The sequence below is a fragment of the Anabrus simplex genome, chromosome 1, assembly GCF_040414725.1.
Source record: "Anabrus simplex isolate iqAnaSimp1 chromosome 1, ASM4041472v1, whole genome shotgun sequence".
Taxonomy (NCBI): Eukaryota; Metazoa; Arthropoda; class Insecta; order Orthoptera; family Tettigoniidae; genus Anabrus; species Anabrus simplex.
Window position 1 is genome coordinate 1,789,544,992 of NC_090265.1, and position 25,808 is coordinate 1,789,570,799.

Consider the following 25,808-nt stretch of genomic DNA (forward strand, 5'->3'; position numbering starts at 1 on the left):
TCCTGCTAAATAGCACATTCAACTCGGTAAGTAATCTTCTTAACCATCACCAGCTAACTTACCGAGTTCCGTTTTAATAAATGCCTTTCCCGTAGTTATGTATTGTTTGTACAATTATTGAGAAATCACACACTGCTAATCATATTTCTTCCTTTCTTAATCAGTTTAGGGTTGGTTTTTCCCTCGGACTGCGTGAGAGATCTCACATCTACCGCCCCAAGAGCAGTATTCTGTAGCATGAGATTTTCGGTCGCGGGATACAACTGGAGAGGAGGACGAGTAAATCGGCCAGGTGATCTCACCTGCTATGCTGAATAGGGGCCTTGTAGAGGATGGGAATATTGGGAGGGATAGGCAAGGAAGATGGAAGGAAGCGGTCGTTGCCTTATGTTAGGTACCACCCCGTGATTTGCCTGAAGTAGAATTGGGAACCATGGAAAACCACTTCGAGGATGGCTGAGGTGCGAATAGAACCCCCCTTACTGTACTGAGTTGACCTTCCGAGCCTTAATGGACTCCGTTCCAGTCCTCGTATCGCTTTTCAAATTTCGTCACAGAGCCGGGAATTGAACCCCGACCTCCGGGGCGTGCACTAATCACGGTAACCACTACACCACAGACGCGGACGCTAATCATTCTATGACAATAATAGGCTTTCCAACCTAATTCTGGGTATTATTCGTTGAGTTTTCTATGTTGTATAGATAGTGTATCTACATGGTGTGTTTAAACCCCACTGCCGATACTCTTGAATATGGATTCTTTCCTTAGTTTCCCATTTTTTACACCAGGGAAGTACTTGGGTTGTATCTTCATTAGCCTTATGGACGCCAATCGATTTTGTAGATTCCTCTACTTGAATTTCCAAGCCTGAAAGAGTATTAAGCTTATCTATTTTACTAACTTTAAGGGGGAGACCTAGCTTAACACGGGGAAAATAAGCCAATATTCATTCGATTGTTATATATCCTACAAACGTTGTTGAAAAATGCTGAACATACCGCAGGATTGGCATGCTTAAGAGCGATCAGAAGCAACTTCAATAATGTCAAAATTCTAATTATAACAGTTTCAAATAAAATGTTCAAAATGTCCCGCCTTTTTAACAATATATCACGGTTTTATTCATAACCCTCTTACTGATTCACGAATAATTATGAATTTTTCAGAGTTTCCTCCCATAATGTTGTACTACAGTCTGTACCTCATTCAGATCAATAGGATTTAAATTAGATTTTATATAATATTTTTATGTAAAAACTATAAATACTTTCTGGTGCTCGGAATAAAAACGCGACCAAAAATCCAAATCACAGTCTATGCTAATGACTGAGGTTCATTCTGTAGCTGGAGTTTTGATACACACTTTACAAAAGGAAAAGTACGAAAATTCTTATAAACTTGGAATTTATAAGGGAAACAGTAATATATTGTTAAAAAGGCGTGAAATTTTGAACATTTTATTTTAAAATATTAAAATTATAAAAATTCTGACATTACTAAAGTTGCTTCTGGTTTCCAGGAACAATACTGGGATATGTCCAGAAATTGTTAACAACAATTATAGCATATTTAACAATCGAATGAATATTAACCTATTTTTCTTTTGTTAAGCTGGGTCTCCCCACTTAAAAGTATGTACTGTATCTGTTCGTTCATTTTTAATTGGCGGAATGAGTGGCTCAGGCGGTTGAGGTGCTGGCCTTCTGACCCCAACTTGACAGGTTCGTATCTGGGTCAGTGCAGTGATATTTGAAAGGTGCTCAAGTACGTCAGCTTCATGTCGAACTCCTGCGGGACAAAATTCCGGCAACGCGGCTTCTCCGATAAACGACAGAAAGTAATTAGTGGGAGTTAAGAACAATAACATTATAAATACTGCTCTATTCTGTTCCTTATTGCCTATTAGTGCGAGCAAGATCAACGGTCGCCCCGTATTCAAATCACGAGTTATTTACTTTTGTCCATTGACGCTTACTACACGAATGTTTTATTTTCGTTCAATTTTGAAATATCGTTGTTCTTTTTGGTCTATTAATTCTCTGCCTGGTAAATGAATTTTAAAACATCAATTGTTCTACACTCATTGCACAGCACACGACAGGACGCGAAACAATAATATTCCATGCATTGATTTATAACCAACTGCAAGCGCCAGTTATTGGTAAAATGATCCGCTGTGCGTGCTTTGTTCCAAACTTATTACCAAGACGTGAAATCTTCAGTAATATAAACGAAGTTTTATCCCGAGTGACATTCTCACCCAGAAATGTAACTGTGTTAAACCTGCATTCGCGCGATGATTGTGGTGTGCGAAAATTCTATATTTCGAAAGTTTCTTGTGTCTACGATCGGCATCATCCGAAATAATGCACCGTATCCCCATGAATGAACTTACATTACATTGCAGTCTCTGAAAAGTACGATAAATACAAAAATTACAATAAACACTTCCTTCTTTATTAATCTGTTTATCGTCCAGGGTAGGTTTTTCCTCAGACTCAGCGAGAGATCTCACCTTTTCCGCCTCAAGGGCAGTGTATTGGAGTGTTAGACTTTTGTGTCTAGGATACAATTGGGAAAGAGGACCAGTAAGTCGCCCAGGCGATTTCACCTGCTATGCTGAGCAGAAGTCTTGTGCAGGTGGGGGGGGGGGGTAGAATATTGGGAGGGATAGACAAGGAAGAGGAAAGAAGCGGCCGTGGCTTTAAGTGAGGTACCGTCCAGGTATTTGCCTGGGGAGAAGTGGGAAAACACAGAAAACCACTTCGAGGATGGTTGAGATGGGAATCGAACCCCCTTTACTCAATTGACCTCCCGAGCCGAAGTGGACCCCGTTCGAGCCTTCGTACCACTTTTCGAATTTCGTGGCAGAGCCGGGAATCGAATCCGGGTCTCTGGGGGTGGCAGCTAATCACGGTAACCATTACACCACAGAGGGAGGCTATAATAAATACATAATGCTTATTGTGAAAACCAGTTGTAATTTTACAGCCAACATAACGCCCTTGTATCTACTAACTCGATAAGAAATATTCGTCAATGGACATAAGTAGATAAATTATACTAACAAACAAAATTAAGAAATAATTCATCGGGATATGAAGACGGGTTCTCAGCGCCACCACATCAGTTGAACTTGTTACGCTCTAAAAGACATGTAAAGCACAACGGTCGAGCATGTGTTGGCTAATTTCGACTCCTCTTTCATCAGTAGTAGACTCAGTCTCTTGTAGGGCCTATGCCAGAAATATTTCAGTTCTTATATTACAGGAGTAGCGGTAAGAAATACGTAGTTCAGACATAAGTCGTTGGGTAGTTTGGTGCAAATATTTGAGTTCTCCTAGATGTAAGGGTTTCTAATGATAGTATAGTCTTGCAACTAACTTCTCACTTATACAGTCAGCCGGTACAACATGAAAAATTGTCTTTGAGTGAAGGTATATGATTTATGTTCCTTTAAATCGTGTTGTTCTCATTCATCTTTGGAAATATAAAAGTGAGTTGTGAGAGCTGTAACGATATAACTTAATATGGTAAAAGAGGAAACTCCTTCGAGCAACTGGCTACCTCGTGCCATCTGGCGGTTCGCGCAGATAACTACATTTGCTCTTGCAGTCAGCTGACATGATATGTCTGATATTTCACTCTCCGTGCACAGGAGACCTTTAAACAGTGACTGAAAGCATGATGCAATTTGCGATTGTCTTAAAAAATCTAAAAATATTGAAGAATTGCAAAGACTTCGTATTCAGGGTCGGATAGGCAATTTTTCTGTTTTGAAACTATTGTGGTCAGACTTTCATGAAGATTATTACTTCCGTTATTTGTTAACAAGGAGGAACACACAGGATTGCATTGAAAACATATTGTTACGTGCCAACCCCTTTCGATACTCCTTGGAAGGGGCTACTGAGCACCGACCTGGGAGCTCTCATCTGGCCTAGAGGACATGGCTGGTATTTCCGTGTATTGTTCTTATCGACTGGTTTACCTGTGAGTTTCCTTGAGATTCAACGAGAACATTCCGTCTCTAGCCACATCGCGAATATTCTGGCTCACATCACCCGAGCTATAAAAAGGGAGGCCAGCTGCGGACAGTCAGTGTTGGTGCTGGACTCGAAGTCAGTGGTGGAGTCATTGTGTGGGGTTAGGTGGCTGGTCGGAGGGCGACAGAGGTGTTGGCTATCGTTAGTGTCTGAACGAGGAGCTGTTGTTTCACGGGAGTGTTCAGAGAGTAGCTGGAATGAACACGTGCGGAACTACCTGCCTACTTGTGTATTTCTGTGGACTGAGGATCGCCGTGAGTCGGCTATCGTCAATGTGAGGACAAATGGACTTGTGTGAATGTTCACTGTTGTGAGTATCGTCCTCCTGTCGTATACTCTTGAGATGTTTAGTTGTTCACTGCATGCCAATTACTGGACTGCCTCTGGAGTCGAGTCAAGGAATAGTCAACGTGTGTTGTCTGGTCCGTAGCCTTGTGTTCAAATCCAGCGGTCTGCACACACCTGCTGCATGATGTGACTGGACTTGGGAAAGTGAAAGTAAGAATTAGTCGTCCCCAGGTAATAGCAACGGGCCGGACTGCCTACTGTGCCATAATCAAGAGAGACTCATAAATAGACTGCAGTTACTAAGAGTGGCCATTCAAAGTAGATTATAATTGTGTGTGTACATTAATTGGGTCATCCTTAAATGCATTATAATAATGAAAAAAGAAATGGCGTATGGCTTTTAGTGCCGGGAGTGTCCGAGGACAAGTTCAGCTCGCTAGATGCAGGTCTTTTGATTTGACTCCCGTAGGTGACCTACGCGTCCTGTTGAGGATGGAATGATGATGAAGACGACACATACACCCCGTGCCAGGGAAATTAACCAATTATGGTTAAAATTCCCGACCCTCCCGGGAATCTAACCCGGAACCCCTGTGGGCAAAGACCAGTACGCTAACCATTTAGCCACGGAGCCGGCATAAGACAGACAGAAGGAAATTTATTCGTAACAATATTTTTCAATAATTATAGCAAAGGGAGGTAACAATTTAACCCCAAATGCAACAAAACATTGCAGTGCTATAAGAGATGTAACGGTAAATCGATTACTCTCTCCATTTAATGACAGTAATTCTGAATCTGATGCATCAAACATTCCATCCACTCATAATGACGCCACGGAGCGTAATTTTGAAGGAAATCTCAGTAAACAATGTGAGGTAAGTGATTATCACTATAAGGTAGTACAAGAAAATGTAGACCATTAGGCCTAAATCCTGGGCTGGACATGTATCAAGTTTCTTCATGCTGAATGTATGGATGTATTATCGACTTAATGATAATGATAATGCCTGTACGTGTGATCCCAATTCTTTAAGATCTCTTTCCACTTTAGTGAACAGGGTACGTTGTTTTCCTTGTCTTGTAAGTAGTTCATCAACTCGGACATTCCTGCTGGACTCATTCATGTCACTTGTCCATGAAAGGCATTCCTTCTTGAACGAATTATTATTACCTCTCTACCCCGTATTTTTTGTTCGGCGGTGTGCCGTTTTCCGTACTGTATCCATCAAATTTGGTATTTAATTAATATTTGTTTACATGCCCGCAGCAGCCAGTATATGTTATATTATTGAGAGAGAAGGGCTAGATTTTACTATCAGTGAGCCATGCTAGCATGCAACAAGTGGTTTGACGAGTTCTTAGCGAGACAAAGTATTGATCGGTTTGCCATCCCTTCTATCGAGACGATTTGATAGTCACGTGACAGACTGGATTTCTCAAGGCTAAATATTGCGCGTGTGCGCATCTGCTTGTTCGCTGAGGGTACCTGGAATAGTCTCAACCAATGAATGTGGCCAGCCGTGAACCAATATTCTGTTAACATGAATGACACACCTGCGCGCCAGAGGCTACAAAACCTTCGGCATACCGTAAATCGCTTTCTTATTGCGTCTTATTTTCTTCTTATTCAGGCGGAATATTGCCTTGCTATCACATCTACAAGCATCGAGCCCAGAAGTTAAGTGTTGTTTTCTACAAATCAGTAAAGTTCGCCAGGCTCGTGCACTTTCTAAAGTTATGTTGTGTCAGTTGCAGCTAATTCCAACTTTGCACGAGAAGAGGACCACAAATCCCGCGGAAAATGTCACCTACTTCAGGATGTATCTTCCAACATCAAGAGAATCATCATCTTCGACGTGGGACTTCAACTTTCTGACCATCATGAACTGCTAGATATGTGAGGTAATTCTAGCTTCAAGAGAGTGAACGAGATGTACGAGCTGGGAGAATGAAGACACCTACAGAAGATTAAACTGATCATAAAATTTGAGTACCATTTCATGTAATCTATCTGTCCATCTGTGTAGAAAACTAGATGATCTCGTTCTCTTAGCCAGTATTTCTATTAGTTTTGCAATATTTAGCCATATTTCATACGTCTAATCTTGGTGGTGTCGTGGTAGACTTGTTACATGTATGAACGAGATTTAGAATTCTATTAGTGTAGGTAACTGTAGTTTGTCATCAGAGTGTTTTTCCAATCTTATGCCAGTATTTAAGATAATATCTAATAACAATTAACCTCTCGATTATTAATGGATTTCAATAATAATTTTGACTTCTGGAAACATTGTGAGATAGAATTGGGTAATATTTCATTCTACTAGATTGAGTTGAGTTTCATCTCATGCATTTATGAGATGATTATTTAGGATTTTGTGATCAGGTTTTCAGATTAATTCGGGTATTGTCGATGAACCTAATAATAATAATAATAATAATAATAATAATAATAATAATAATAATAATAATAATAATAATAATTTATGAGACTGGGTTAAACATGAAGTTAAAAGTCGTGAGCAATAAATAAGAGTAGATTATTCTTGATGATTTATGTTGTTCTCTATATTTTGCGTATTGGCCTGGGATATTGGTGATCCTGCTGGATAATTATAGTAATTTGGAAGCATGTGTCTTGGGAAAACGGCATTCTAATGAAATTGTGGAGCCCGTCGGAGTCACATTTCTATTTTGTTGAGAATGATAATAATTTAATTGGTGCTTATCGACCATGTGTTTGAAGATTTTAAGATGATAACCCATATGATGTGCATGATGATTGTTTTATATCAGATGTTCGGATAATAACCTTCAATTAGAATAATTCTACTCAATCGTCGTTGCCATATAATTATTACATTCTTTGAAGTGATAACTCAAATTTATTCACGTCTCACGTACTATGTTGAGCATGTTTTATGAATAAAGGTACATCTATCTGATTCAATAGACTCTAATTATGATAGAAATCGTAAACTATTAATCATTTACCGAGGATTCGAGAGTAAATAGTGTGAATAAATTTCGTGTACCCTTTGCGTGTGTGTGTTGTGTGAATGTCGTAGTTAGATATATATTTTGCTGTGTTTTTGAATATTGTGCTTTAGTCTGGCCATGTGTTCACCACAGTGGTCCAGATTATTTCAGCGTTGCATTTTTTGATCTATTTCTTTGGAAGTGTTTATTGAAGTTACGTCAACTTAATGATAGAGTTAAAATTTATATGCTTTTAAGTTAAAGATGAATAAGACCACCTAGTTTCGAAGGCAAAAGCAAAGATTGAGAATTTTGACAAAGATTGTAAATTTAGACTAGGATTGTAAAATTTTAACGACAAGAAGTGTTAAATTTTGGAAGGATTATTACATGTTGAGATAATTCTATAAGACAAAATTAAGTGACGACAGAAATAAATTGTGAATTAAGGCATTTAATATTTCAAATACGGAGTACTGTCATAAGATATAACAGTATCGTAACGTCATGTGATCAAATAATTTAAATCCTATCAAGCAAGTTAATAATTTCAAGTGCTTAAATCAATTCATTGATTAATTTAAATGTGACATAAAGTTATCAGAGACGTTTTTATTCATTAAGGAACCAATGATAACATGAATTCTGTAAATAATATAAAATTATTATTGGAAGTGTGAGATAAAGTTATACGCCGAGTAGAATTTTTGAAGTAAGCGAAGTTCAGTTTCAATTATGATGTTAATCCAAGATTGAGTTAGGAATAGGTTCAACCTCCTTTAATTTTCATTTTGAAGCCACTGGAGGCCTAATTTTAGTTCATTTTCAGAACATAACCTTTTGTCTACGTGAATGAAGAAGTTAAAGCAGTTAATTTTGTAAATTCAATTAAAAATGTTAACACCGTGAAAATATTTGTTTGATAAACAGCAATAATGAAATGTTATGATTTATTTAAATTAATACTTATAGAATAAATGTCAAGCCTGTGTTTTGACTTTTTCTTTTATTTATGGTCGTCAATCCTATCCCTTTAAATGCCTCTGAAAGAAGTACAGCCCATTAACGAACGATCAACCTTGGGATCTTTCGTGTACTGGTTGAGCTGGACCAGGAAATAGGGGTCAGAATTGACAATTGTCATTGACTGGACTCAAGACTTTCATTAAAATAGTGTTCGTTCTTCCTTTCTTCCTTTCTTACTTACTTTGGCCTCCGGTTTGTCGGTCAGGCCTTCTCTGTTCTTGAGGAGACATTCCGCAGCGTACAGAGCCTCTGGTCAGATGACAGTGCCTGAGGCTGGCGCTCAACGATATTGATCTTCTGTTATAGACGCCTTTGGCTAGCTGGCATGCGATTTACTTTTTGCTCGTGCGTAACGTGAACGCTTCTTGCTGTAAATGTCGCGTTTTCTCCACTCGTCTAGGTACTTAGATGTTTCTCTCCGACTGTTTTTCCCTGTTCTGTCTAGCTCTCAGGGTACTGACGTTATATTGTAAAGTTCGTTGGTTTTCAAAAGAGGACAGCCTTCGTCGTTTACGCCTAAAGTTGAATGATTACTTTTACAGCTGTATCAAGGAAATAAAAAACGTTAGCGATCATCAGCAAAGGCTAGACTGTCAGATGGTCAATCAGAATCCTTTTCCGACCCCTTTGTGAATCATTATATTATTATTAGCATTGTTATTATTATTTTATAATCCAAACTTTCATGACCCATAAATGATATAATAATATTTAATTTGAGGATATTAGGTCGTGTAATGCTAATAATACGCTGACACGTTTCGAAGCTGCGACCAGGATTGTCTTCATAGCAATAAAAATGAAATGGCGTATGGCTTTTAGTGCTCGGAGTGTCCGAGGACAAGTTCGGCTCGCCAGGTGCAGGTCTCTTGATTCGACTAACGTAGGCGACCTGCGCGTCGTGATGAGGGTGAAATGATGATGGAGACGACAATACACCCAGCCCTGTGCCAGCGAAATTAACCAGGTATGGTTAAAACATCTTACCCTGCCGGGAATCGAACCCGGGACCCCTGTGACCAAAGGTCAGCACGCTAACCACTTAGCCATGGAGCCGGACTTCATAGGAATAACAAAGCATGTAATGGCAACTGTCACTCCATAGTAATTTGACTCAAGATAGAGAGACACTGTTAGAAATATAGATCATTCCAGGGCCTCCGGAGTCATGGAGAAAATTGTTGGCGAGTTAACTATGGAGGGTGGCCATGATCTACGCAGCCATCACCTTTGTTAAAATTATTCGGGGTTTAGACATTTCTATCGCCTCTCGAACGATACTAGCCATAAAATGTTTCTCTATCTCTAGTTAGGTAGTGAATTTTGTATGTGATATTTCTTTCTTACTTACTCTTATCCCAGCTATTTTTGGATCTATATTGGTTTTAGCCCGAGATCTAGGGACGAATGTTCTTCCTGATGCCACTGGATTTATGAGAAGAAAATCTCAACACAGGATCGGCCGGAAATCACATCTGAGCCTTCTGGGTGGGAAGCCAACAGCTAATCCACTGGGAAAATCACGACCCTCTGCTCTATACACGACATATTTTTCTTAAGAGGACCAAATCGGCCACTTTGCCTCCCAAACTAGGATGAAAAGAAACCATAGTAAACGTGTGAAAACGAAACCATTCCTAGGTGACGCAACTCTTAATAGCCATAAAATATATAAAATTATCCAAGAGTTGAACTTTATTCAGTGTTTTGAACGTAAATCACTCACTTGATTTAAATAACAACATTTATTACATTTACGACACTTATATAACACATTATAATACATAATACTGAGTATTGATGGGCGGATGCCGTCGATAACAGTCAGTCACATGTTCTCGTCTCCTCTCGCTCGAGGCACCCAAGCATAACAGTCTCTCATCCCCTTCCATCCACACCACTTCCGGCTGAGGGCCTTCAAAATAAATACACACTGAAGGGTGCTGCTATCTGTTCTAAACTGGTAGCGAGTAACTAGGTGGTCTAGCCATAGCTAGGCCGGAACATTCAGTTTACCGCAGATATTTCTAAGGGTCGCCGCCACCATCAAGGGTAATTTTGGTTTCGCCAGGGTTTTAAGGCCGGATACCTTTCTTGGCACCAAGTGAGGCTTCAGGTGAAAATTCCGACCTACAACCTAGAATCGATCGAGATTCAATCCTCAGTTGTGTGGACGGAAAGTAAGCAGGTAACCGACGGAGCTAATCGGACCGCACTAAAATTATCCAAGGGAAGTCAAAGAAATCGATCCCTGTACTAACTAAAGGAAGTAACAGGACACACAGCTGAAGCCCTGTGGTCATAATAAGATGTACTAAGCTATGAATGTTATCACTAGAGGGTGGATCTTTATGTCATAGTCTAGTTTTTCTAAGTATTTAAATTGGAGCTGAAAGATTTCGAATCAATCACTACTGATCTGCATTTAGGGCAGTCGCCCAGGTGGCAGATTCCCTATCTGTTGTTTTCCTAGCCTTTTCTTAAATGATTGCAAAGAAATTGGAAATTTATTGAACATTTCCCTTGGTAAGTTATTCCAATCCCTAACTCCCCTTCCTATAAACGAATATTTGCCCCAGTTTGTCCTCTTGAATTCCAACTTTATCTTCATATTGTGATCTTTCCTACTTTTATAAACGCCACTCAAACTTATTCGTCTACTAATGTCATTCCACCACATCTCTCCGCTGACAGCTCGGAACATACCACTTAGTCGAGCAGCTCTTCATGTTTCTCCCAATTCTTCCCTGCCCAAACTTTGCAACCTTTTTAGTAACGCTACTCTTTTGTCGGAAATCACCCAGAACAAATCGAGCTGCTTTTCTTTGGATTTTTTCCAGTTCTTGAATCAGGTAATCCTGGTGAGGGTCCCATACACTGGAACCACTGGGGTCTTACCAGAGACTTGTATCCCCTCTCCTTTACATCCTTACTACAACCACTAAACAAGCCTGATAACCATGTCCAGAGATCTGTACCCTTCATTTACAATCCCATTTATGTGATTACCCCAATGAAGATCTTTCCTTATATTAACACCTAGGTACTTACAATGATCCCCAAAGGGAAATTTCACCCCATCAACGCAGTAATTAAAACTGAGAGGACTTTTCCTATTTGTGAAACTCGTAACCTGACTTTTATCCCCGTTTATCATCATACCATTGCCTACTGTCCATCTCACAATATTATCGAGGTAATTTTGCAGTTGTTCACAATCTTGTAACTTAATTATTACTCTGTACAGAATAACATCATCTGCGAAAAGCCTTATCTCTGATTCCACTTCTTTACACATACCATTGATATATATAAGAAAACATAAAGGTCCAATAATACTGCCTTTAGGAATTCCCCTCTTAACTTTTACAGGGACAGATAAAGCTTCACCTACTCTAAATATCTGAGTTATATTTTCTAGAAACAGAGCCACCCATTCAGTCACTCTTTTGTGAATTCCAATTGCACTCATTTTTGCCAGTAGTCTCCCATGATCTACCCTATCAAATACATCCGTCAGGCACATATTTACTCAGAAGGTCATACTTTGCACCTTTATGGGATATTGATTGTATTTCTAGTTAATTCCTTGTATTCATAATTTTTATGGGCTTCCAGGCTACGTGAAATACCTGTGGCTATCTAAACCTGAAGGTGTTCTTTCTAGAATAATTCATAAAGTGACAATTTTCTAAGACACAAAGTAAAATTTGAGGATCTTAACACATTGTTGTCCGGGCACGCGTTACTCCATTCTTTCCTGTGGACCGGCAAGAGAAGTAGGGTGAAATATAAATACATGTAACTTTCAAATGACCTGCAAATGGTTCTAGGAATCTGTTTTCATCCTTATTTGTCCATCCATCAACCTCATTGTCTCTACTATCACTGGTATCTTCACTCGTATTATTGTCGCCGTCAAAAAACTCGTCTGAACTGAATGTCACACTTTTAATTCCGCGCGTATATTTTGATGTTGACGGACACAAATCTTCACAATCACTATTACTTACACTTTCGCAATCACTAGGGACATCAGATAATCTATCAACATGCAATTCTCCAAATATTTCATCATCGTTCAAGCTGTCATTGCTACGGCGCGCAATGCTGACACCTGACAATACGCTCGGTGATGCCGTACTGAGTGTTATGAAACCACACTTCCTGTGCCGAAAGCATAGTCAAGGACAGAATATATCTACCTAAATCCTGATCAACAAAGACGTTCTTTTGTAAACAACACGAAATATATTGATTAATAAACGGCGGAGAGGATAAAGTCACACAAGAATGAAGCAATGTGAGAAAACGTTAATTTACGTAGCCGGTCGCCCGCGCACCAATACGAAACTACGTTAATTAACGTAGCCCGTCGTTAATGTGTTAAGTTTTCTCCAGACAACGTAATATACAGGGTGTTCTGAAACGGCGTGAACCGAGTGTATGAGCGCTAGAGTGTTGGTCATACTGATTAATTTGAAAAAAATACGTCGATATCTCGCGCCGTTGTCATTTCATCAGCTGCTGAAGTTAGCCAATCAGATCGCTTCGCGAGCGGATTCAGATGGGCTTTACGAAGCAGTCTTGCTAAATCTGCCCGTGGCTTGGTCTGGCTTCAGAGCCATGCCAAGAAATGAGAATCAAACACTTTTTTTTTTTTTTTTTTTTTTTTTTTGTTGAGAGCAAGTACATGGGAGTCCCGGGGCGAAAACTATGCCCCTCTACTCATCTGTTTCCGCGACGTAGCCGATGAGTCGGAAAATCTCCATCACGTGCACTGGCGGGGGAAAAACTATCTGTCGTGAAGAGAAAAATAACTCAACACGTCAGGGATGAAAACCCCCTCTTCGCTGATCTAATAAAAATCAAATAAGCTGAAATCTGAATCTGGTTAACTTCAGCAGCTGGTAAAATGAGAACGGTGCGAGATATCTATTTTTGACCAGTTATTTATCAGTATGGCCAACCCTCTATCGCCCATATACTCGGTTCGCGGTGTTTCCGGTCAACCTGTATTCAACATCTCATTTAACGTTTGTGATTTCGAAATATGTTAACAGGTATAGAAGAACACTCTCAGCCAACCGGAGAGGATTCACATTCAGCAGGTTGAAATTCAAGAAATTATCCGGTGTAACTTCATTGGCAGCGAGAACTAATACGGAGGATTGTCTCAGTTAATACAGGACGCGACCTTGAGCTCACTTATCACTCCTGGAAACAGCTGTGTTGCGTACATTTATACCATTGTTGCCTCATGGCCTGCCGAATCGCAGATATATGATAAGGCTACATTGTTGGCCTTCCCGATGCTATTTTCTCATAATCGAGGACTGTACAACAGTGTAAAATGAAGGTTCTCAACACTAATATGTCCTCTGTTGGCAATGTGACCAAATTACATCAGAATGTTTTACCGTTAGAAACAACAACTTCGAAAAACTGCCGCGGAGAAGTGTTCGACCCTCCAGGACTCCGGACATCATTAAGAAGGTAAAGGCTGCTGTCCTGAAGGAAAATACACCAAATCAAAGACACCTTACCAGCCACACAAGCACATCTAAGGGTACAGTCTACCGCAATATTAAAGAAGTTATGAACCCGATAAAGTGGCATAAGGCATGTGGACATGCTTTGAAAGCAAGGCACGTTAAAGAACGATTCACTAATGCCGGAAAATTATACGAAAACTACCAAGCAGGGGATAAATGGCAGTCAGTGGTTACCTTGGGTGAAGCTTTGGGCAATTTACTATCGCCAAAAGGCCAAAATGGGCACTTAACTTCGTCAAGGAAAACAAAACAAAACAAAGTTTGCTATCAATGCTACCTACTTCCAGAGTAATGTCATGGACCCCTATTTCGATGAAAATATATCCCTCGACGGTACGGTAAGGATGCTTCAGAAGTCTGGATTCACACGGATAAAACATCAGGTCATACTGCCAGACGATAAGTCACCTACTACGAGAGAAGAGAAGCAGAGACGAGTGTCTGTGTCACACAATTTAGTGACATTCCTGTCAATTCCCCGGATGGCTCGCCGATGGATTTCTGTGCCCTTGTTTCCTGTAAAGAGGGCTTTCTTCTACACACCCCGCCGCTATTGCAGTGTCTTTGGAAAGTGCAGAAGGAGGTATAGGTCAATATTCGTCTTCCTGTACTCCGTCGAAGTACAGTTCAAGGGCAGGGCAAGAGTCCGTGCGTGTGGCTGTCACATCGAGCACAACCGGGACTGCAGGAAAGGAATTGCTTGGGACAAAAGGTACGTCAAAGTCGTCCTATCTTAACTGAGCCAAACCTCCATATCAGCATGGATATTTTAATATTTTCAAAATCATTCTTTTCTGTATTCCCATTAAGGATTCTGTTCAATGAGGAGATGATTTCAATTTACAGAAATCTCTCGACGTAGAGAGTAGAAAATTAGATAAATGATACGAGTAGAAATTGTTCCTAAAGAAAAATTGTAACATTTTCGTTAATAAATAACAGAGCTATACGGTTATTTGTATTTTGGTTAATTTTAGAAGGGTTTTAGGTCAACTGTGCATGTGTACTTCTACCGCGTTTGATTAGTAGGAATGTTTTCCCTCTATTCAACTCAATTGCGTGTCCTATTCGAAAGGGTTTACTTGCTATGGGAAACTTCTTAAGTGAACAGCAACGATACCATTTCAAGAGGAATAAAGGTCGAGGTATCAGTGAAAGGTTTCATTTAAAGTTTCATTTGAATAAAATGAGAAATGTAATTACTTGCTGTGCGAGTACAAAGAATGCTTCTCAAATGTGATCAACGTACTGATGAAGACATGTAATATTCCCCTCTTTGATCGCGGTCCTCAGACGCATCTCCATTTGACGTACCAATTACAAATTATTTACCGTTTATCTTCGCTTTATACATCTTTCATCTTGTTGCTGCTCGTCTACCTACATGTCAGATCCAATATATTATCTAATGTACAACCTCATTTCAGATGCTGTGTTGCTAACGAGTTCCTCCTACCTCGATTATTTCACCGAAGGTAATATTTTTCTCGTTTTCTTCACTCATCAAGTGGAGCTAACGAACTGTCATGACGTCATGGAAGTGGCCGTAGTCTTGATAAGCGAAATGGGGAGGACGCAATCTAACTCATGGCATGTATATACTCCGTTAATGAATATCACTTGTGCATCCCGAGGATTGCATACTGCTGATGCACTGTAACTTGGTTAACGAGAAACATCGTTTTACTTAAGAGACACAATTTTGAAGTCCGGTGTGGACAGAGCATTGAAAAATTTCGTTCAAATAAGGCACTCACAACTGAGGCGTTGACATTGGAAACGTAGTAAGTCAAAAAGATACGTCAGGTCAGATAATCGTCTTGACATGCTTGTTGAAGTCACATTATTTTGCCTGCTCTTTTCAATAGTTTTATGAAGAACTAATACCGGTACATAATAACCGATTCATTCTTAGTGTAGTTTGTAACACTTCTGCCCATACAGTATTCGCTGTGCTCCGACCATTCGGACGTATCTGGATATTATTTTCAAACGATCTTTCCCAAGATAGTGCATCATACAATTGGCTATGACTGAATACTGGTTCAATCATTCACTACTGATCTGCATTTAGGGCAGCCGCCCAGGTGGCAGGCTCCATATCTGTTGTTTTCCTAGACTTTTCTAAAATGATTGGAAAGAAATTGAAAATATATTGAATCTCTCTGTTGGTCAGTCCCTAACTCCCCTTCCTACAAACGAATATTTCGGGGAAGTAGATACCCACTTTTTCAACAGTTTGTCCCTGCGCTTTATTCATTGTCATACAGAAAGCGAGTCGACTTGACACCTTCCCGTCTCCGCGTACGTCAACTGCCTTGCCTTAGCAGCACGTAAGTTACTGGGAACGTACTGCCATCTGTTGAGTATATTTATAAGCTAGAGAAGGTCAGAAAATCAAAGAGTATCTAGCAGAGAATAGTATTCCTGCATGATAAGGCAAAGTGTATACTTTCTGGCTTAACAGTTAAGTTAGTAATCAAACATGGCTGTACCCAATCACATTACTAAGGATGAAAATCACATATATCAGAATGTTAATGAAAGTGTTACTGGCTTAGCAACCTGCTAAGTACAGAATGCATTGCAGGCTAGGGTAAGCCTTTTTGTGCAAATATTGTAGTGATCATTTAGTGATTTGATTTTGAGATTATTCAAAGTCCACTGAACTTAGAGGCCTATCAATGTCTGATGATTAACTGGCAAGAAATGATGAAGAGAATGAAAATAGAGTGAATCAAATCGGTCCAGTAGAACGGATGGACGGATGGGACAAAGCTGTTTTTAGTAAACATTCTTAATATATAGACTGCTAAAAGAGCGACCCTTATACCGGAATTTTGTGTCGGAGGAGTTGCTTTACGTGCCAGTAAATCTACCGAAACTGACGTATTTGACCACCTTCAAATACTACAGGACCGAGCCAGAATCAATCCTGCAAAGTTGGGGTCAGCACCTCAACCAACTGAACCACTCAGCCCGGCTTTTTTCCTTTTTTTTTTTTTCAATTTTCTTTAAGTTGCATGAACATAGAGAGGTCTTATGGTGACGATGGGATAGCAAAGGGCTAGGAGCGGAAAAGAAGCAGCCGTGGCATTAATTAAGGTACAGCCGCAGCATTTGCTTGGTATAGAAATAGTAAAACACGGAAGTCTGTCTTCAGGGCTGCCGACAGTGGGGTCCGAACCCACCATGTCCCGAATACAGTAAAATCTCACAGCTACGTAAACCGATCCGTGCGTTCAACTTGCTCGGTAAAGAATATATGTACGTATGTATAAGTGTGCTTTAAAACATACATGTATTTTGTTCTTGTATATCTGTACGCATGTTCCGAACTAGTGGCTGCGTCGTTTCGGTCACGTAGCTGTCAACTCGTATTCGGGAGATAGTGGGTTTGAACCCCATTGTTGGTATCCCTGACGATGGTTTGCCGTGGTTTCTCATTTCCAAACCAGGCATAATTTGCGGCTGTACCTTAATTAAGGCCATGGTAGCTTCCTAAACCTTTCCTATCCCATTCTCACTCAACCCTCTACCCTTCCTGCCTTGAAATGTGGCGCCGGCTCGAGACATCCCAGGGTCGCTGACTGGGTACTACCCTCAGAGATATCTTCAGATATTATAAACTAACCTTAAAATTAATCAAGCGGGAAGGATAAAAGAGAAGAAATAAAATAATTAAATAAAAATCCGAATGAGAACATTTACGAATGCAAAATTTATTGAAAAGGCTAAACTTTGGCAAAGCAAATATACTTCTATACAAACAATAAACTCTTCGGACCAAATATCGTTCACAACCTCTATCACCCTCGACTATAAAATATCAACCTCATGACTCATAGATTTCAAATCCTTCTAAACACATTACTTCATCTTTATTACAATTCCCTTTCATCTTATTCATCAACTCTACTTCAGTACTTCAAAAATTTTAATCCAATTCCATTCCACTCATATTTTGGTACCACCATATTTCAAAATTTTCAATAATAAAATATTATAATAATCTATCATCATGACCTTTGTTAATTTGTCAAAGTACCTTTTAAAATGTTAATACAACCAAAACTTCTTCCGTTCATTCTTTGAATAACAAATTCGTATTTGCTCTCCATACCTTTAAATTATTTCCTCACCATATTATAAACCTTGTAGTTATCATTTACTAAATACCAAATTATTTATTTAAATACACTCTTCAAAATGAAATGTATGAGGCTGTGTAAATTCATTAAGCAACATCCGCCGTGTAATTCACAACTCATCTTTTAATTAATTAAATCCATTAAATTCATTATAATTTACAAATTCGCAGTTATCAATGTCGGTATAATTGTTACCTTGAAAATCATAAATTTATCCAATCACGTTTGTTAGATTTGGTAATTCAATCCAAAATTTTATATATCATAAAATTATTCATCACAAATTTTATATAAAATAGTCCCTAATTTGAGTCCGAAACTATTTAACTTATTCTTTCTCAGTTCCATCCTCCCCTCATATAATGCTGATAATATGGAACGCACGCACGAAATCGAAAAGTAACCCTGACATAAATAAATTAAATTAATTTACCGATTCATTAAAATGATAAATATCTCACATATGCTTAATTAGCTGTTTATCATACACAAAACATATGCCTACCCTGTAGCAAGAAACCCTATACTATAATATTAAATACATCTTAACCTACACTGATTCTACAGACAATGGGATAAACCTCATTGCCGCAAGTATAAACAACCATCGTGAACTGAATTCAACATCACAAGAAATATTGCAACTGCAAAATCAAAATTTGCATTGCCCACATATTGAAGAACATATAACATAAACAAACACAACATAATTTCAATCATATAGTCACAGGGAAAATCATTATGCACTGGCTCGGCCGGGCATCGAACTCCGACCCTCAACATGGCATCATTACAGTGACCTATCATTATGCTTGCCGCAATAAACTGTCACGAAATATATCTGTTATTAATCAATTTTATTGTGCCGTCCTAAGTTCTACAAAACAGAATTATCTAACAAATGACTGTAACATATTTTACTTATAAGACCCTACTATAGTACGCGCACTTTATCTTGAGCCCTAGTTCCCATTCGTTACTATGGAGATCCGGGCTCAAGATAAAGTGCGCGTATTACAGCTACCATAGCTTCTCTAATACACAACACGCCGTCCCGGTCTGCTGCCTTATCTCACACCCGACTCGTTTCATTGACACGGCATTCTAATTTGTCCGCACCCACTTAATATTCTCTCTCTCTCCGCTCTAAATGAAGCCATATGTTTCCTCCACAATATCTGCGTATTCTTACTCTCGGTGCGAACAGTAACTAATTATATATGACACTCTCAATACATCTCATTTTGTTCCATCTTTCACGTATATTTGTACTACCTTTTTCATTCAACATTCTCGGGAACACATATATCACTATGCCGGTATTTTACATCTGTGGCGTTGTACAATATCATTGGTTCGACCCTGCGGTTGGCAATCTGTGTCTTAGAGGTCCCTGCTTCAATACTAGCTAGCTATATTCCGGATAAATTAATAGAATGACACTTTATTTCCTACAGCACAAAATTTTAATTCACTGGTTAGCACTACCTGTTACTTACTGATGACATCTATTTCAAAAATCCCACTGTAATGTGCCGGAAAGATCAAGGTTCGAAACTTTGGCCATGGAAATTTTCTTGATGAACTTTCATGCGACATGCCAGGTTAATCTATCTATTCCCTCTAACTAATCCTTACTGATACCTCCTACATCATTAAATATTCACACACGCACACGCTAATATTTGCTAGAAGATCACGCACTGAGAAGAAAACAAAAAAAAAAACCATGTTTCACACCCGTAATGGAAGATCATTATTTACACACATTATTTTCACACTCGCGAAGACCATATTTTAACACACGCTAATATCACAATATGTACACCCCCCTAGGCATCAGCATAAAATAAACCTAAAAAAAACCTAACTATCCTTGCTACAGTACTTAAAAAGGAAAATAAACGAATAATCATGCATTAATTTATTTACAGTTAACAGCTAATCATGCACATGCTAGATAATGAATCAGGGTACTTATCGACTCGGCGACGCTCCATACTCAGCTCCACGGCCTCATGGTTTCAGGTCGGCCCATGATGTACTTAAGCCATCATGCTAACGGCCTGAGAACCTGAACCCATACCATTCTCCACAACCATGGTCTTCACTCTTGTTACTTTCATGAAATCACACGCTCATCACTTCTTACTACACTAAAATACATATAAAAAAAAAAACACAGATATAGTTAAATTATTCTAGCACATACACTTATTCACAATTGTAATATACACTTTGTCTCTGCTTTCCGCGAGTTTACACGTGGCACTGCGATGCGTCCTTGTTTGATCTCGCTCCGATCCTAATTTTCCAGTTAATGTTGTAAAAATTCACCTTCTTGAATTTACAAAAATTTCGGTCATTATTGAGTTAAATGCAAAGTCTATCGGACCCGTAGTATCTTCGACAGCTAGTTATTTGATAGGAAATGCTCCAGATTAGGGTTCTCGTGAACCACATACACGTACGTCCGACACGTTCAAATTTCCGTAGCAGAGTGCCTCTTCTCAGCGGCACGCGTCTCCTTCATGCACGCTGGATCTTGGATAGTGAGCTCGGGGAACCCCATCAACAATGATGTAACATCCCGTCACATATGCCTGCGATTATTTATTCCAATAAATTGTTGCAAATACGCCGTCTTTAATTATTGTTCTCAAAATGGTTTAATCTTGTTTTCACCTTATCCCCTGGTGGATTTAATTATTTTAGAAGTCATTTATGCGGCACCCATCTTTAATTTACCCCCATCATTCCAAAACCTGCTCTGCTGCGATTCGCTGCCTGAAAATGTTGCCAACTTAAATCTGGTGACTTTGGTCATCACACCTCATGGAATATTCCAATGCTTTCCATTTCATCATAAGATGACCTTGACACGTGGAACTATCTTTAAACCTGGGCAAGCGAAATGGCGCCACACATCCGGCCTATAATGTAACTGCGGCTATTCCCTCATATGCCATTTTTTTAATTTCTAATATTTTTAAAGACAATGATATGAGCCAATTGGGCTCATCACCTTAAGAACTATGTGTGTAGATGGAACGTACAAAAAAATCTTTAAAAATGTTTTTAAAAAAATTAACAAAGAAGCCGGGCTGAATGGCTCAGACGGTTGAGGCGCTAGCCTTCTGACACCAACTTGACAGGTTCGATTGTTGCTCGGTTCTGTAGTATTTGAAGGTTATCAAATACGCCAGTCTCGTGTCGGTAGATTTACTGGCACGTAAAAATCTCCTGCGGGACAAAATTCCGGCACCTCGGCGTCTCCTAAAACCGTCAAAAGTACTTATTGGGACGTAAAAAGAAATAGCATTATTTTATTATAACAAAGTATGAATGTATGTATGTAAGCAGTCCGGCCCCGCCTGTCACCCGGCGGCCCCGAGTGCGATTCCCAGCCGGGTCAGGGGATTTGATTGTAATTATTAATATCCCTGGCCTGAGGACTGGGTGTTTGTGACGTCCTTAATCTTTCTTTCCTCACACACAACATTCCACACTACCGTAATTCCAATTACACGCAGGCTCATACAATATGGTGCCAGTAGGGGCAAAAGACCCACATGGATCGACACCTCGAACAAATAGCATTTCTAAAAAATGGTATGTAAGCGTGTCATTTTATAGAATCCAGGACCCACTCGAACCAATGCCTGTAATTTATTTAGATCGTTTCAGAAAGTTTCCTTGCAGACTGACTCCTGGAGCGACGAAACTGGATCTCAAGCGTCTATCCTGAAGCTAGTCTCTTGTAATAATAACCTAAGGTATATGAAATAATTACGACGAAACAAAGTTCAACAGAGGAAATTATCGTGCTTTTGCAAACCAATTAAATAAAACAGTAATTATTTTGTGGCCATGTCAGATTGTAACTCACTCTTTCAACTACTGTATGTGTTATTATTCTCCGCAAGTTCGGGTTGCCGATGAACCATGTAACAAGAGTTCTAGCAGATTTGTCTTGCTGAGGTTGGCAAAACAAATTTCGTTCCACCCTCCTACGTAATACTGTTACTCCAGTTGAGCGAGTTTCTGTCCCGGAGAGAGCAAATTCTCTAACTTCCGTAGCCAACGCTCGTACCACTGCAGACAACAATATAAAAATGATGAACACGGAGGTTGCATTTAGAAAAATTCAAGAAACACGACGACAATAGACATTTTAATCTCGGAGGTTTACGAAGTACTTGTCATATTTTTCCGAGATTCCCTCTTTTGTCTGGGAGTAGATTGGTCTTATAACCCCTCACGCATTTGTTTTATCCGCAAGAGGTGTTCAGGCTCTCAGCCCGAGGATTTGTGGCTGTTTGTCTAAGAGCTCGTGGATTTTGACCTGGCGTGTTGTAGCAATTTATCTAGGAGCTTGTAGGCTTTGGTCTGGAAAGTTTTAGTTTCATTAACTAGGATCTCGTAGGCCTTGGTCTGGTGAATTGTTGTAATTAGTCTAGGAATTCGTAGGCTTTGGTATCACGAGTAGTGGCTATTATTCTAGGAATTTGTGGGCTTTGATGTGATGAGCGGTAGATCTCCTGGGCTTTGGCCTGGTGTGTTACAGCTATTCTTCCACGAGCTCGTGAACTTTGGCCTGGTTTTTTCACCTATTTGTCTAGGAAATTGTGGGATTTAGCTTGGTAAGTTGTAGCTATTCGTCTACGAACACGTTGGCTTAGGCTCGGAGAAACATATTCGGCTCTTTGTTTTTTGAAATAGCATTGAATGGAGACTGCTATTGCTCCAGCACACTCTTTCAGGCATTTTATAGCGCTGACTAAATTATTACAATCCGAAATATTGCTTCCGAGGAGAGCCACTCTCAAACATTCAAAGTCTACCCATCAAAGGAGATGAATTTGGTAGCATTTGCTCAATGAAATTGAGGAGAATTTATCCAATGGTGTATAAACATGCAGATTTGGCACATAGAATATTTTACTTATTAAAATACGTTCGAAACCGGTTATAGCGACAGAAATTGTAGGCGATAGTAACACATTTTATTTTTGCGCTTAAAATGTCATATCTGCAAATTTTAGGGTGTACACTTACTTGGTTAATTAACAAAAAACATACGGGAAATAAGTACTGTCTTTGTAACGCAGTTGGACGGAGAGAAATATTGATTCTAATGTTTACACAGTACATAAAGCAATAATGTGCGAGCGAACTGTAAGTGAGGAAAGAAGTAGCGACAATATGTCGTGCACGGTCTTGGCTAATAAACGAGATGTTCTGTTTATCCTAAATTGTAGAAATCTTCGAGTGTGATACACCCAATTGATGTTTCGTTCCCCAGTTTGCAATCTCCAAATTATTTATGATTTTTCTTCAATATTAAACACTTTGTTTTGCGACACCTTTATAGCGATGCTTGTCTGGACTATTTAACAGACAGACTGATTTGAAATCTACAAACTACTGAAAATTAAAGTTTTGAAATAAGCTTAAAACTGTTCTCAGCAATTCCTAAACACCAAACAAACAAAAATCAACATTTGTTATTCTACTCGATACATATCCCGAAAATGTGATAAAAATACGAGGTTTCGTCCGATATGTCGTAATAAGCGATATCGTAATAGGCGATTTTTTAAATACAGTGTTTGTCTAGGATTTACGCAGGACCGTTAGATTTCAACCTTATATCCAGTATGTCGGTAAAAGCGATGTCGCAATACACGGTTTCGTCTGTGTGTATTCATTTGTATAATATCATCTGATTGGCTAATGTTTTAATGTTCTTAAAAACGAGTAAATACATAAAATTAGGGAGTAAGAATCAAGCAAGGGAATGGAGAAGATACCAAGAAACGGAAAGAAACAAATAAACGTAGAATAATATATTCAAATCTATATAAATAAATTTGTAATATGTCCACTGTCTGTAATTTCGTTTGTTTTGCCAATTTTTCAGATGTAGCAAAGGCTTTTCAGTCTATCAAACACATAGCAAATACAATGTAAATTAAAACACTAAAAGCATATCTGTAAAACACACACTAACATACAAAGAATGACATGTTTCGTTCTACAAGAACATCCTCAGATTCTATCAAATCACTTAAAATAAGCTTATATATGTACAGTATTGTTTACGTAGCGTAAACTTGTCAAAGATAGAGAGATAAGTGATAACATGAAACAGTAATGACAAAAATAAATTATGTACAATTATAATATAGTGAAAAACTTACGTATTTATCTAGACTGCCGATGTTAAGTCTGTTGTCACCAAACACTATTTCAGGACTGTGGTCATGGAAAGTTTGTGGTGAGCCACGCTGTGCGTGGAGAGGGGAGGGCAGGACAGGGAGGGGCCTAGTAGAACGATGTGGATCTCTCCTATTGGATGATAAAATCGGGTAGACTATAGAGTGGAGAGGGGGGGGAGAGATGTAGGGCGGAGCGGCTGGAGCGCTGTGGAACTTTCCATCAAAATTGGAGGGGGGGGAGAGATGTTATTGACCTATTTCATGTTAATTGTACCTGTATGTAATATGGATGAATGTAATTATTATAATTTTTTATTATTTATAATAGGTGAATGAAGTACGGAACGGTATTATTATTATTATTATTATTATTATTATTATTATTATTATTATAATGAAAAAAGCAATCCACCTTCCGTCAACATTGGAGAGGGGAGAGAAGTTATTGACCTTTTCCATGCGAATGTACCTTTATGTAATATGGATGAATGCAAATTAATAATTTTTAGTTGAATAAAGTAAGGGACGTTATTATTATTATTATTATTATTATTATTATTATTATTATTATTATTATTATTATTATTTACGATAGAAGCAATTTAAGGAGTAGGTGTTGTCAGATATTATGCGAGTAGAGCAAATAGGGGGGAATTATTTAAATGTGTATTATTATTATTACTATTATTATTATTATTATTATTATCATTATTATTATTATTATTATTTACGATAGAAGCAATTTAAGGAGTAGGTGTTGTTAGATATTATGTGAGTAGAGCGAATAGGGGGGAATTATTTAAATGTGTATGCTCATTCAGGTTATTGGCATTAGTATTTTTTGCGACGTAAATTTCTATTGCTTCTTTTATATTCAAAGATTTACTTTTATTTTCGAAGTGTAAAATTTTTAGATCAGTGTTGATGTCTGTGAAATGGTGTGAACAGTCGTAGATGTGCTCCCCGAAGGCTGAATGCCGATTATATCTGATCGCGTTTTTGTGTTCTTTGTATCTTGTATGGAAATTACGTTTTGTTTGACCTATGTATGTGGCGTTGCAGTTAGGTTCTTGGCACTTGAGTTCATACACTCCTGACTTTGAGAAAGGGTCCTTTTTGTTTAAGTTGCACCTGCTGAAGTGTCTCTGTAGTGTGTTATTCGTTCGAAAAGCTACTTTTAAACCTTGTTTCTTGAAAATGTTAGCTACTTTGTATGTGTTATTGTTAACATAGTTGAGAACGACATAGTTTTCTTTGTCGTGTGTGGTGCTTTCCCGGCGACTTTTCTTATGTTTATTTAAAAGTTTATCCACTGTGCCTGGAGGATGGTTGTTTTCTTTCGCGATTTGTTTAATTATTTGCATTTCTTCATTGAAATCTGTTGTGCTCATTGGTATGGAAATAGCTCTATGTATCATTGTATTCAGTCCTGCTATTTTGTGTGTGTATGGGTGGTTCGAGTTGTTGTCAATAGTGTGTGACGTCTGAGTGGGCTTTCTGTATACCTTGTAAAATAGGTTGTCATTATTCCTGTTG